Here is an 11,514-nt window from a genome sequence, read left to right as displayed (position 1 = left end):
AGATAAACGCTTTCAATGATGTTGATCGAGAGTATGAATAAACATCAAGCTATGAATTGTAACTATTTACACAAAATAATTATTTTACACAATAATATGTGTTAAAATGAAATGTGCTAAATTATTTAATAATATAATTCAAGCTTGCACGAAATTTTACAAAAGATACACCATCCCAATGACTTCTGCTGGTGTGGGACAATTCAACTCCAAACCAGCCACACACCGGGCGAAGATGACAAACTCCTTCACTTCCGCATGAGTGAAACTGACATGTGTCATTCGCTCTGCATTCAAACGAAAACACACTAAAGCACTGCGAAGTTTGCGGGGGAGGATGGTGTTCTTTTCAATGAAACTCCCGGCAAAGAAAAGAAAAGCATCTTAGAATTAAATCTGGGGACATCGGGTTTGTAAAGGAGGTCTGGTTAGTTTTAAAGAAAAGAACATTGAGCACTTTAGAGTCAAAATTCTGACTGATAAGTGAGAAAACTGATTAGCCCAGGATGAATGGCAGTTTTCACAATTTCCGGGGAGGTGGAAACAGGGACTGGGTAAAATGTAATTTGTTGCAGAGGCTGTCACATTGATTAAGAAAGAACAAGAGACGGGCTCCAATGCCACGCCTGTCCATGACGTTCCAGCAGAGAGAGAGAGAGCTGAGGAGGCAGAACTGAGTTTAGAGTGTGTTACTGTTTCAATCAATCCCCCTTCTTTTTTTATTAAAAAAGCGTGAGATCTGTGGGGAAGAGCCGGACTGTCAATGAAAGATGTTAAAAGAACAAAATGAAGAGGAAAAATAAATCCGTTTGATCCTGGTGTTCCTACCTTTAGCCCCTCACACACACGCTCCTGGAGGATCTTAAAGCATGGGACTGTGCCCCGGAGCTGCAATTAGGTGTTAAATGTTCGGCAATATGTGGTAGGAAAATTTTTAAGGCTGTTTGTCAACATGTTATAAAAATGCGCGTGGTTAAAACTGAGCAACAGGATTTAATTCTGCGTGAGATGTTTCAGAGTTCCCTTACGAAGCAGCAAAAACCATTTTCTTTTCTCCTGGGGAAAGTCCACTTTAAAACAAACTTCCCCTGAACAAACTCGGCAAAGGTGTTTATTTTGAATCTGTGCCTTGAGTTAGGGAAGGGTGGTGAACATGTTTCGCATAACAAATGCGTGTGGTTTGTGGACAGGGTTTGAGTTTGTCTGTGTGTGAGGTGCGTGTGTAGACAGAGCAACAGCCAAAGGGTCAGTGCAGCTCTCAAGAGCAGAGGAGATTTAACAGAATGGTGAATGAAGAATTTGGAACCAGTTTTAAGATCTGTTGGTATAAGAACCAGAACAGATCTTTTTTTTAAACCTGGTGAGTTGTGACTTGCAGTATGCTGCCTGACTGGTTATGGGAACCAGGTTTCAGAGTAATGTTGGAAAGGACAGTTGGATAAATGCTCAACATGTTAACTGGGGGAAGACGGTTGCTGAGGAGTGGGACACATTACCTCATGGTGTCAATATGGGCATGATGAGAAAACAGGGGGCACATTTCATGGCACAGGTAATGATGCTCAGTACAACCACGATGGGCTGATTGGCCTCCTCCTGTGCCGTAACACCTCTGTGAAAGGATAAGGGGCGAGACTATTCGGGACTCAGATAAAGAAAAAATTTCTTCGCTTGGAGGACAGGGATGTTTTGGATCTCTCTACCCCAAGGGGTTGTGGGCATTCAGTTATTGAGTATTATCAATGTGAGATTTATCTGTCTTTGGGTACTAAGAGATTTAAGGAATACTGCAGGCACACGCTGAATAGCAGAGAAACTTTGAAGGGCTAAATCACATCACCCAGCTTCTACTTCTTGTGTCCTTCTGATAGTATTCATGGTCTCCTTCAGTGCTGTCTGATTCTCTGACATTGGGGGTAGACCGGCATTTCAGGAGTTCATTAGCAATCCTTTATTGTGATGGAAGGTTGTTCTATTTGGAGAATCACTGAGATTTGATCAATGTGAGTTGGTAGACTTTATCCACTTCCATTTCAACAAACTTGACCCAAGATTTCTGTTGTCAGCTCGGCATCCTGATGTGGTTTCCATGGTTTCTCTGATGCAGCGATGATTTCTGTAAAATCTTCCCATCCTTGCTTTGTACTCGAGAACGCCAGTGAGATTATACTCATGTGTGTGTGGAATAAAATACAGGATAATAGGGCCTTGTGCAAGGAAATAACCCAAATTGAAGGGTTCGGGATATCATTAGAAGATAAAAAAAGTCCATAGATTTTTTTTCATATTTAGCATATACTCAGAATAGTTGACTTGTAATTAAAATTCTTTCAAACACAGTCTAATTACGGATGTGGATGAATTCCACTGCATAATTGCAGCAGATGAAGATAAGTAAAGGAATTTCCTCAGTTCAGTAAATGACTTTTAGATTTAATGAAGTGGATTCAGGGTATGAACAGTGTGTCCTAACCATCAACCTGTTCACGCCCACTGACCACTGGCTCAGGATGAACAAAACTGTCTGCAAATCTCTCATTCTATTTCACCTTGAACTGAGTTTCTGAACTGATTTGTGCCTCTCAAACATCATTCATCTCCGCGTTTCCCTCAGCTCACCCGATCCTGAAATTGGCCAGCTTCCCCAAATCTACTCTCTGTAACTGTGTGTGCGTGTGCGTGTGTGTGTGTGTGTGTGTGTGTGTGTGTGTGTACGCTAATGTACCCTAACTCTCGCTAAATCCCACTCATCTATCTTTCATGTGATCACTGAACTACATTGGCTTCTAGCATGTCATTGCCTTGATTTTACGTTCTCATCCTTGTTTTCAAATCCTTTCATAGCATTGCCTGTATCTATCTCAGTAGCCTGCTACAGCTCTACCATCTTCTGCAATCTCCAGGTCTTGCCTCAAACAATGTTTGTTTGAAGTTGTTGTCCAGTACCTTTGCATTGCTTACAACTCTCCAACTCTTTGTCTCCCTCAATCTTCATTTCAGATCTTTGTTAAACTCTACATCTTTGACTAGTCCTAATATTGCCAATAAATTTGCAAACATAGGTCTGGTGAGTTGAATCGTCTCCTGCTATGCAGTAAATTTCCTGGTTATACCTCCTTCAATAGCTCTGTGTCACATTTTCAGTTACTGAGCTATCTCCTCATGCTGGCAATTAATAATGCTAACGCATTACAGCAGGTGCTTCAAGAGTACAGACTTTGATTCACCCATTGACTGAAGGTTTTTACCATTCTGGGGCATTTTTTCAGGAATTCACAATCTCAGCTAACATCAACTGATCTCTATGTGTTTAACGCTCAGTAGTTTATATTTGAAGCAAGCTTATTGAATCGCCGCCCATACTTAACACCAACCCATCAAACCAAAGACAAGTCAGCATTCATTGCAATATAATTACAATATAAAAGTAAAAATCTCCGTCAAATTGCACGGGGAGCTAGTGAGACCCCACCTGAAATACTGTGCACAGTTCTGGTCTCTGTTCCTAAGGAACTTGCCTTAGAGAAAGTATGGTGAAGGTTCAGCAGACCGGTTCCGATTACACAGGGATGGTTTATGAGGAGACATTAATGTAAACGTAGTCTATTTATCCAAGAGTTCAAATTAATGAGTTAATTTATTTAAAACACATAAAACCCTTAAAAGTACCACAGGATAGATGTTAGAAGAATGTTTCACATGCTGTAAAGGTAAGAACTAGAGATCACAATTTAGGGATAGGGAGTTATCTGTTTCTGACTGGGATGAGAAGAAATGTCTTCCCTTGAAGAGTTACAAGCCTTTGGAATTCCCTACTGCACAAAATCATGGATGCTTAGTTCTTGAGCATTTTTAAGTGGGCAATCAATAGACTTGAGTAAAAACTAAGACAATTAAAATGGCAGGCTGTAATTAGTGAGATACCACAAGAGTTAGTGCTGGAGGACCATGTGTTCACAATCTGTATAAATAATATGTTAGTGGAGACCAATTGTAATATTTCCAGATGTGTCAATGACACCAAAGTGGGTGGGAACTTAAGTTGGGAGAAAGGCACAAGGAAGCGCAAAGAAGACTTGAACTGGCCGAGTGAATGGGCTAGAACATGGCAGAAGCAATATAATGTGAATAAGTTTGAAGTTATTCACTTTGGTGGAAATATGATGGAAAGGGAGACTATTTCTGAAATTGTGAGAAGTTGGGACATCTAAGTTTCGAACGGGATCTTGGTGCCCTTCTTTGCTAATCATCAAAATCTTGCAAATGGTCTGTTGGCCTTCATTGCAAGGGAATATGACCACAGGAGAAAGATGTCTTGCTGCAGTTATGTAGAGTCTTACAACAGGCACCTGGAGTATTTTGCACAGTATTGACATCCTTATCTAAGGAAGGATATACATGCCATTGAAATTGTGCAATGGAGGTTCTCCAGATTAATTTTAAGATAAAGACCTGTGGATGCTGGAAATCTGAAACAAAAACAAAGTGCTAGAGAAACTCTGTGGATTGAAAACAGAGTTAATGCTCCATAGAATCCCTACAGTGTGGAAACAGGCCATTCAGCCTGACAAGTCCACACTGGCTCTCCAAAGAACATCCCACCTAAATTCATCCTATCCCCTGCATTTCCCATGACCAATTCACCTAACCTGTCCATCTTTGGGCTGTGGGAGGAAACCAGACCACCCAGGAGAAACCCACACAGACACAGGGAGAATGTACAAACACCACACAGACAATTGCCCACAGCTGGAGTTGAACCTGGTTCCCTGGCACTGTGAGGCAGCAGTGCTAGCCATTGAGCCACTGTGCAACCCCACATGTGCAGTGGCCCTGCGTCAGAACTCAGAGTTTCTCCAGTCCATTCTATTTTTGATTTTGTTTCACCTGATTAATTACTGCAGTATCAGAAGGAAAATTGAGGAAACTGGACCTGTATTGTCTAGGGCTTCAAAGAATGAGGGGATGACCTCATTGAAACGAACAAAATTCTAATGGGTGGGTCAGGATCGATGTAATTAAAATGCTTCACAAGGCTAATAAATTTAAGGGCAACACGGTAGCTCGGTGTTTAGGACTGCTGCCTCACAGTGTCAGGGACTCAGGTTTGATTCCACTCTCGGGTTACTGTCTGTGTGGAGTTTGCACATTCTCCCCGTGTCTGCGTGGGTTTCCTCCGCGTGCTCTGGTTTCCTCCCACAGTCCAATGATGTGGAGGCTAGGTGGATTAGGCTAACTTGCCCCATAGTGTTCAGGGATGTGCAAGCCAGGTGGATTAGCCATGAAAATGCAGGGCTACCGAGATGGGGGTGGGTCTGTGTGGGATGCTCTTCAGAGGATTGGTGTGGACTCAGTGGGCCTGCTTCCATGCTGTCGGGATTCTAAATCATCTCAGAATAAGTGGTAAGCTATTTGAGACTTGGTCATTGACCATGTCCAAGGCATTTCTATCAATTAATGGCATAATGGGATATGTTGATAGAACAGGAAAGTGGCATTCAGGCAGACATGAGCTGCGATATCATTGAAAGGTGAGCAGCCTCAGGGAACTGAATAGCTCCAATATCTGAGATAATGGGAACTGCAGATGCTGGAGAATTCCCAGATAATAAAATGTGAGGCTGGATGAACACAGCAGGCCAAGCAGCATCTCAGGAGCACAAAAGCTGACGTTTCGGGCCTAGACCCTTCATCAGAGAGCTCTCTGATGAAGGGTCTAGGCCCGAAACGTCAGCTTTTGTGCTCCTGAGATGCTGCTTGGCCTGCTGTGTTCATCCAGCCTCACATTTTATTAGCTCCAATATCTTATCCCTTTCCCATCTTCCTCCCTGCCTGCAGGTTTAGCACTTTCCCCTGCTTTATAATTGTAAATACACAAGCAGAACACATTAGGCAGAGAAATAAATGGCATTGATAAAGCATCATTTCATTTATTTAATAAGTCCCAAGAAGCCAGATAAAGCCACAGTGAATTACTTTTGAAACACAGTCACTGTTGGTGTTTTAGGATATCTCACCAACAATTTGCAAATAGAGACACACCGCAGAGAGAAAGTCAATAAAAACCTGATCATTTGTTTTATCATTATGAGAGAAGTGATTCCCTGTTCTCAACCAGTGTCATGGGACTTTCTTTATATTTCTGCCAATGTGCAGACCGAGTCTCACTTTATCACTGAATCAGAAAGATAGCACTGGCTCCAGTCTGTTTCCTACTTTGTGGTTGGGACTTTGTGGAATCGGAGAGGAACAAAGGAAAAAGAAGTTGTATTTACATAGTACTTTATAATTCCCTTTGAAATCTGTTCCGTGTGCTAAACACTTACAATAGTTAAAGGAATTAGGGTTAAAGAGGTAGATTTTGTAATGCTAATACTTAGTTCCAAAAGGTTTCGCAAATTCCATCGTTACCATTCCACTTGTCTGTACTGTGTCGAAATTGCTGGCTATCAATACTGTTGGGGGGGACTTTGTATCAGATGCACTGTCCTGATTTCCAGACACAAGACATATTAAAGGTGCTCCACATAAGCAAGGTTAACCCCATTGTTAAGAAACACATACAGGCAAATCGAATTGAAATCAGTTGTAATTGCATCAGCTCATTGGACCAAGTACTCTTTCAATCCAACAGGTCCAAGATTCAGCCCAACATTCTGCTTCTCATAGAATCTCTACAGTACAGGGAAAGGCCATTAGACCTATCAAGTCTGCATTGAACCTCCAAAGAGCATCCCACCCAGATCTACTCCACCACTCCATCCCTGTTACCATGGCTAACCCACCTAGCCTGCAAATCCCTGAGCATTATGGGGCAATGTTTAGTGTGGCTAATCTACTGAACCTACACAGCTTTGGAGTGTGGGAAGAAATCAGAGCACTTGGAGGAAACCCACGCAGGCACAGAGAGAACATGCAAACTCCACACAGACAGGTACCCAAGGTTGGAGTCAAACCCATGTTCCTGGTGATGTGAAGAGGCTAAGTTAACCACTGAGCCACCCTAAACTCTGCAAATACTCTGCAAATTCAAATCACCTGACGTCAATCTTATACCTTTTAGCCGTAACCCTGCAAATTCTTTTTTCAGATAATCAATTTCCTTTTGAATGCCGTGATTCTATCTGCCTGCACCACACCCAGACAGTGAATTCCCCAAGTCCTAGCCAAGTGCTGTGCGTAAAAAAATTCTTATTTCATAATAATTCCTTTTGCCGATTTCCTTATCTCTGTGCTCTCTGGTGCTTAATCATTCCAACAATGGGAACAAAAATGACTTTAAAATCAAAATGGAGAGATAACTTCTGGTCTCTATGTGCACTGTAAGAGACTGCCTACGTTTTTAGTTATGATATTGTTACACATCGTGATCAGAGTAATTGTTCCCACCAAAGCCTGTGATCTATCGCTGTATTGTTTGGATGACAGAAGCAACAGCGTCATAAGGTCTGTGATGTAGATTGCTACATTCATTGCAACACTTCACAGCGAACAAGATTTTGTTTTGAATGGCAGGAACTGAAAAGTTTTCAGAAGTCCAAAAGGATTCCTTATTGAAAGCAAGCCATTAATCCACAAGAGCTCTTGCTGGGGATTTGTGTGATTCTAAGTGCCTTTGTTGAGAAGAAAAGCCAGTTATATTTTTTCTCTCTTGAATCAGATTAAATTTGCACATGTGCACAATGGTTATTTGTAACTTGGCATGATTGTGTAAGGCCAATCACACTGCATTCTACCAGTAAAATGAAGGCAGAGAAATTTCCATTTCTGTAGCACTTGTCATGACTTCAAGATGCCTAAAAGTACTTTACCAACAATAAAGGACTTTTATAGCTGTTTTGTCACCATTGTAATGTAGAATGCCATCTTGCACACAGCAAGTTCTTACACGCACAACAAAGCAAACCTTTTTTATTTTCTCCAACATTTTCTATTTTCTTTTCAGATTTCCAGCATCCACAGTATTTTGCTTTCAGAAGTCTGTATTATGTGTTTGACTCCAGATTGTGGCCTGAGCCTATGACTTTTTGATATGGCAATAAAATAACTATAAATTAAACCAAGCTTACTAAGTGATTCAGTTTCATATTGAAGTGAAAAATTGGATACAAAAGATCATTTTCACTGAAACATAGGAGGTTGAGGGGTGACCATATAGATGTTTATAAAATTATTACGGAAGTAGAAAAGATAAATGGCCAAGGTCTTTTCCCTAGCGTGGGGGAGTTTAAAACTAGGGGGAATATTTTCAAGGTGAGAAGAGAAAGATTTCAAAAGGACATCAGGGGCAACGTTCTTACACAGAGAATGGTTCATATCTGGAATGAGCTGCCAGAGGAAGTGGTGGATGCAGGTACAGTTACAACATTTAAAAGAGATTTAGATAAATTCATAAATGGGAAAGGTTTGGAGGGATATGGGCCAAGCCCAGGCAGGAAGGACTAGTTTAGTTTGGGAATATGGCATGGACTGGTTGGACTGAAGGGTCTGTCTCTGTGCTGTATGATTCTATGAGACTATCTCAAGATGCTACATTGAAAGAGAGCAGAAACACTTTTCCTGATATACTGTGTAATATTTAGCACTTGCTGAACACCACTAAGAACAGATTGCATGGTCACTGTCACATTGCCACTTGAGCAAGTTAACTGTGTGTGAATTGGTTGCATTTCCTGTATTACAGCCATGAATTCAAAAGCGCAGCATTGGTTGTAAAGCATTTTTGGTCCTGAAAGTTTATAGAAATTTTTTTTTAATTTAAAAAAAAAACCCACAGTACAAGACTTTCATTCTAGTAGCACTAAATAGTAGAGATTTTAACAATTCTACACTGAAATCCAGATGAGGAAACGGATGAAAATGTTGGAAATAATGAACAACAAGCCCTTTATATTGGAGAGTAAAGACACATTTATGAGTTCCCATTCCATTTCTCAGTTGATCATTCTGATGAACATTTTTCAGCTACAAAAAAAAACAGATGTCAATGTGGAAAAAACATATTTGGATCAGTTTCTGAGTCATTATAGACAAGATGTGGATGTGGTATGAATGGTTGACGTTGGGCTTATCGTTCCAAAGCTGTCCCATCACTGGGTTGTCGCTTTGTGCCAACTTTCTGGGTCTCTTGCTGGCTAATGGAGATTGTTTGATAGGTTCAATCAGTAATTCCATTATCATTGTATTATGTATCATGGACGGATTGTAACTTGACGACAAAAGAGAAATACTGCAGGTGCTGGAAATCTGAAACAAAGACAAGCAAGCACTAGAAATACTCAAATTATTAACTATTCTAAATCATAAGGGACCTAGACAGAGTAAATTGGAAAAAGCTGTTTGCGTAGGGTGAAGGACAGAGTGTGAATAGGTTGTCGGTTTAAGATAATTGGCAAAAGAAGCAATGAAACATAACAAGTTGCCAAATGAACTTTTTATGCAGCAAGTGCAATATCAAGAGCCCAGGGACATGACATTAAGGTGGATAAATCTCCTGGGCCTGATCAAGTCCATCCTCAGACGATGTGGGAGGCTAGGGACGAAATTGCAGAGGCCCTTGCAGAGATTTCTGCTTCATCTTTAGCCACTGGTGAAGTTCCAGAAGTTTGGAGGGTGGCTAATGTTGTTCCATTGTTTAAGAATGGTAGCAAAGACAAGCCAAGGAACTGCAGGCCAGTGATCCTGGCATCACTAGTAGATAAGTTAGTGGAGAGGATACTGAAGGATCAACCAACATTTGGATAGTCAAGGTCTGAAGAGGGCTAGTCAGCATGGATTTGTACGTGGAAAGTCATGTCTGACAAATGTTTTAGAGTTTTTCGAAGAGGTAATCAGGAGGATAGATGAGCATAGGGCAATGGATGTTGTCTATATGGGCTTTAGTAAGGCCTTTGACAAGGTCCCACACGGCAGGTTAGTCATAAAGGCTAGGTCATATGGGGATCCAGGGAAAGCTACCTAATTGGATTCAAAGTTGGATCAATGGTAGGAAGCAGAGGGTAATGGTTGAAGGTTGTTTTTCGCACTGGAGGCCTGTGACTAATGGTGTGCCATGTTGATCAGTGCTGGGATCTTTGGTATTTGTTATTTATATAGATGATGTAGATGTGAATGTACAAAGCATGAATAGTAAGTTTGAGGATGATCCAAAATTAGAAAGTATTGTTGATAGCGAAGAAGGTTATCCATAATTACAGAGGGATCTTGATCAAATAGGAATGTGGACTGAGGGTTGGCAAACGCAATTCAATACAGATAAGTGTGAGGTGCTGCACTTTGGAAAGTCAAACCAATGGAGGACTTAAACAGTAAATGGTAAGTCCCTGAGGAGCCTTGTGGGACAGAGGGACCTAGGAGTACAAGTGCATAGTTTGTTGAAAGCAGCATCACAGGTAGACAGGGCAGTGAAGAAGGCATTTGGCATGCTTGCCTTCATCAATCAAGGCATTGAGTGGAGGAGCTGTGACATTATGTTAGTAGCTGTGTAAGTTGTTGGTGAGACTGCACTTGGCGTATTCTGTCCAGCTTTGGCCACCCTGTTATAGGAAAGACGTAGTCAAACTAGAAGTGTGAAAAGAAGATTTATGAGGAAATTGCCAGGACTAGTAGGCATATGTTGTAGGAAGAGGTTGACCAGGATAGGGCTTTATTCCTTGGCGCGTAGGAGAATGAGGGATAATCTTATTAAGGTGTATCAAATCATGAGGGGCATAGATGGGATGAATGCATATAGTCTTTTTCCCAGAGATGGAGCAATTGAAAACTAGAGGCATAGGTTTAAGGTGAGAGGCGATAGATTTAAGAAGGACCTGAGGGGCAACTTCTATCCGCAGAGAGTGGTGCACAAATGGAATGGGCTGCCAGAGAAAGTGATTGAGGACAGTACATAGCAACACTTAATAAGCATTTGGATAGGTTCATAGATGGGAAGGGTTTAGAGGGATATGGACCAAATGCAGGCAATTGGAACTAGCTGAGTAAGCATCATGGTCAGCATGGACCAGATTGGGCTGAAGGGCCTTTTTCCATGCTGTATTATGATCAGCAATGTGCCCTTTGCTGGCAAGTTCAATTAAGACATTCAAGGGAATTGGATTCCATCTGAAAAGGAGAAATGTACAGGGCTATGAGGACAAGGTGGAACATTATCATCAAATGCACCATTCATTCATATACCCACCATTTGTACAATGGGCTGAATTGTCTCCTTCTGAGCTCTAATTTTTTTGTGGTACTCACCAAGCCAAGGCAGCATCTGTGCAGAGACACAGGGTTAATGTTTTAGGTCAATTCCCTCACATTAAGTGGATTATAATCTTTTATTATCACTCAATTCCTATCATTCCAGCATGTTAATTTCATCTTTCATTTGTACAAATGCTAAGTATGAGGACTGCCTACACTGTTGATAGCCAACACCCATCTTAGCCATGTATCATTAGCAGCAACTGTGATGTTAGAAACAACTGAAATTACCAAATTTATAATCTGTCAAAAAGATTTTGCATAGTGTTT

The 11,514-nt window shown here is 41.2% G+C and overlaps 1 protein-coding gene across 6 annotated transcripts in view; it reads left to right on the top strand.

Moving 5' to 3' along the window:
• The first annotated feature begins 611 nt into the window (after positions 1-611).
• p2ry1 (purinergic receptor P2Y1) overlaps positions 612-11,514 on the top strand; it is a 36,293-nt gene continuing 25,390 nt past the window's right edge. For 5 of the 6 annotated variants that reach the window (XM_048542599.2, XM_048542598.2, XM_048542593.2 and 2 more), the window contains exon 1: positions 612-922. The gene's annotated coding sequence lies outside the window, so the exon portion shown is untranslated. Of the gene's footprint in view, positions 923-1,249; positions 1,361-11,514 lie in introns of those variants that run through there. The other variant, XM_048542597.2, reaches the window with a different exon arrangement.

Source organism: Stegostoma tigrinum, chromosome 14 (genome assembly GCF_030684315.1).
Source record: "Stegostoma tigrinum isolate sSteTig4 chromosome 14, sSteTig4.hap1, whole genome shotgun sequence".
Classification (NCBI taxonomy): domain Eukaryota; kingdom Metazoa; phylum Chordata; class Chondrichthyes; order Orectolobiformes; family Stegostomatidae; genus Stegostoma; species Stegostoma tigrinum.
Note: the sequence above shows the minus strand (reverse complement) of the source record. Positions and strands in the feature narration are given on the sequence as shown.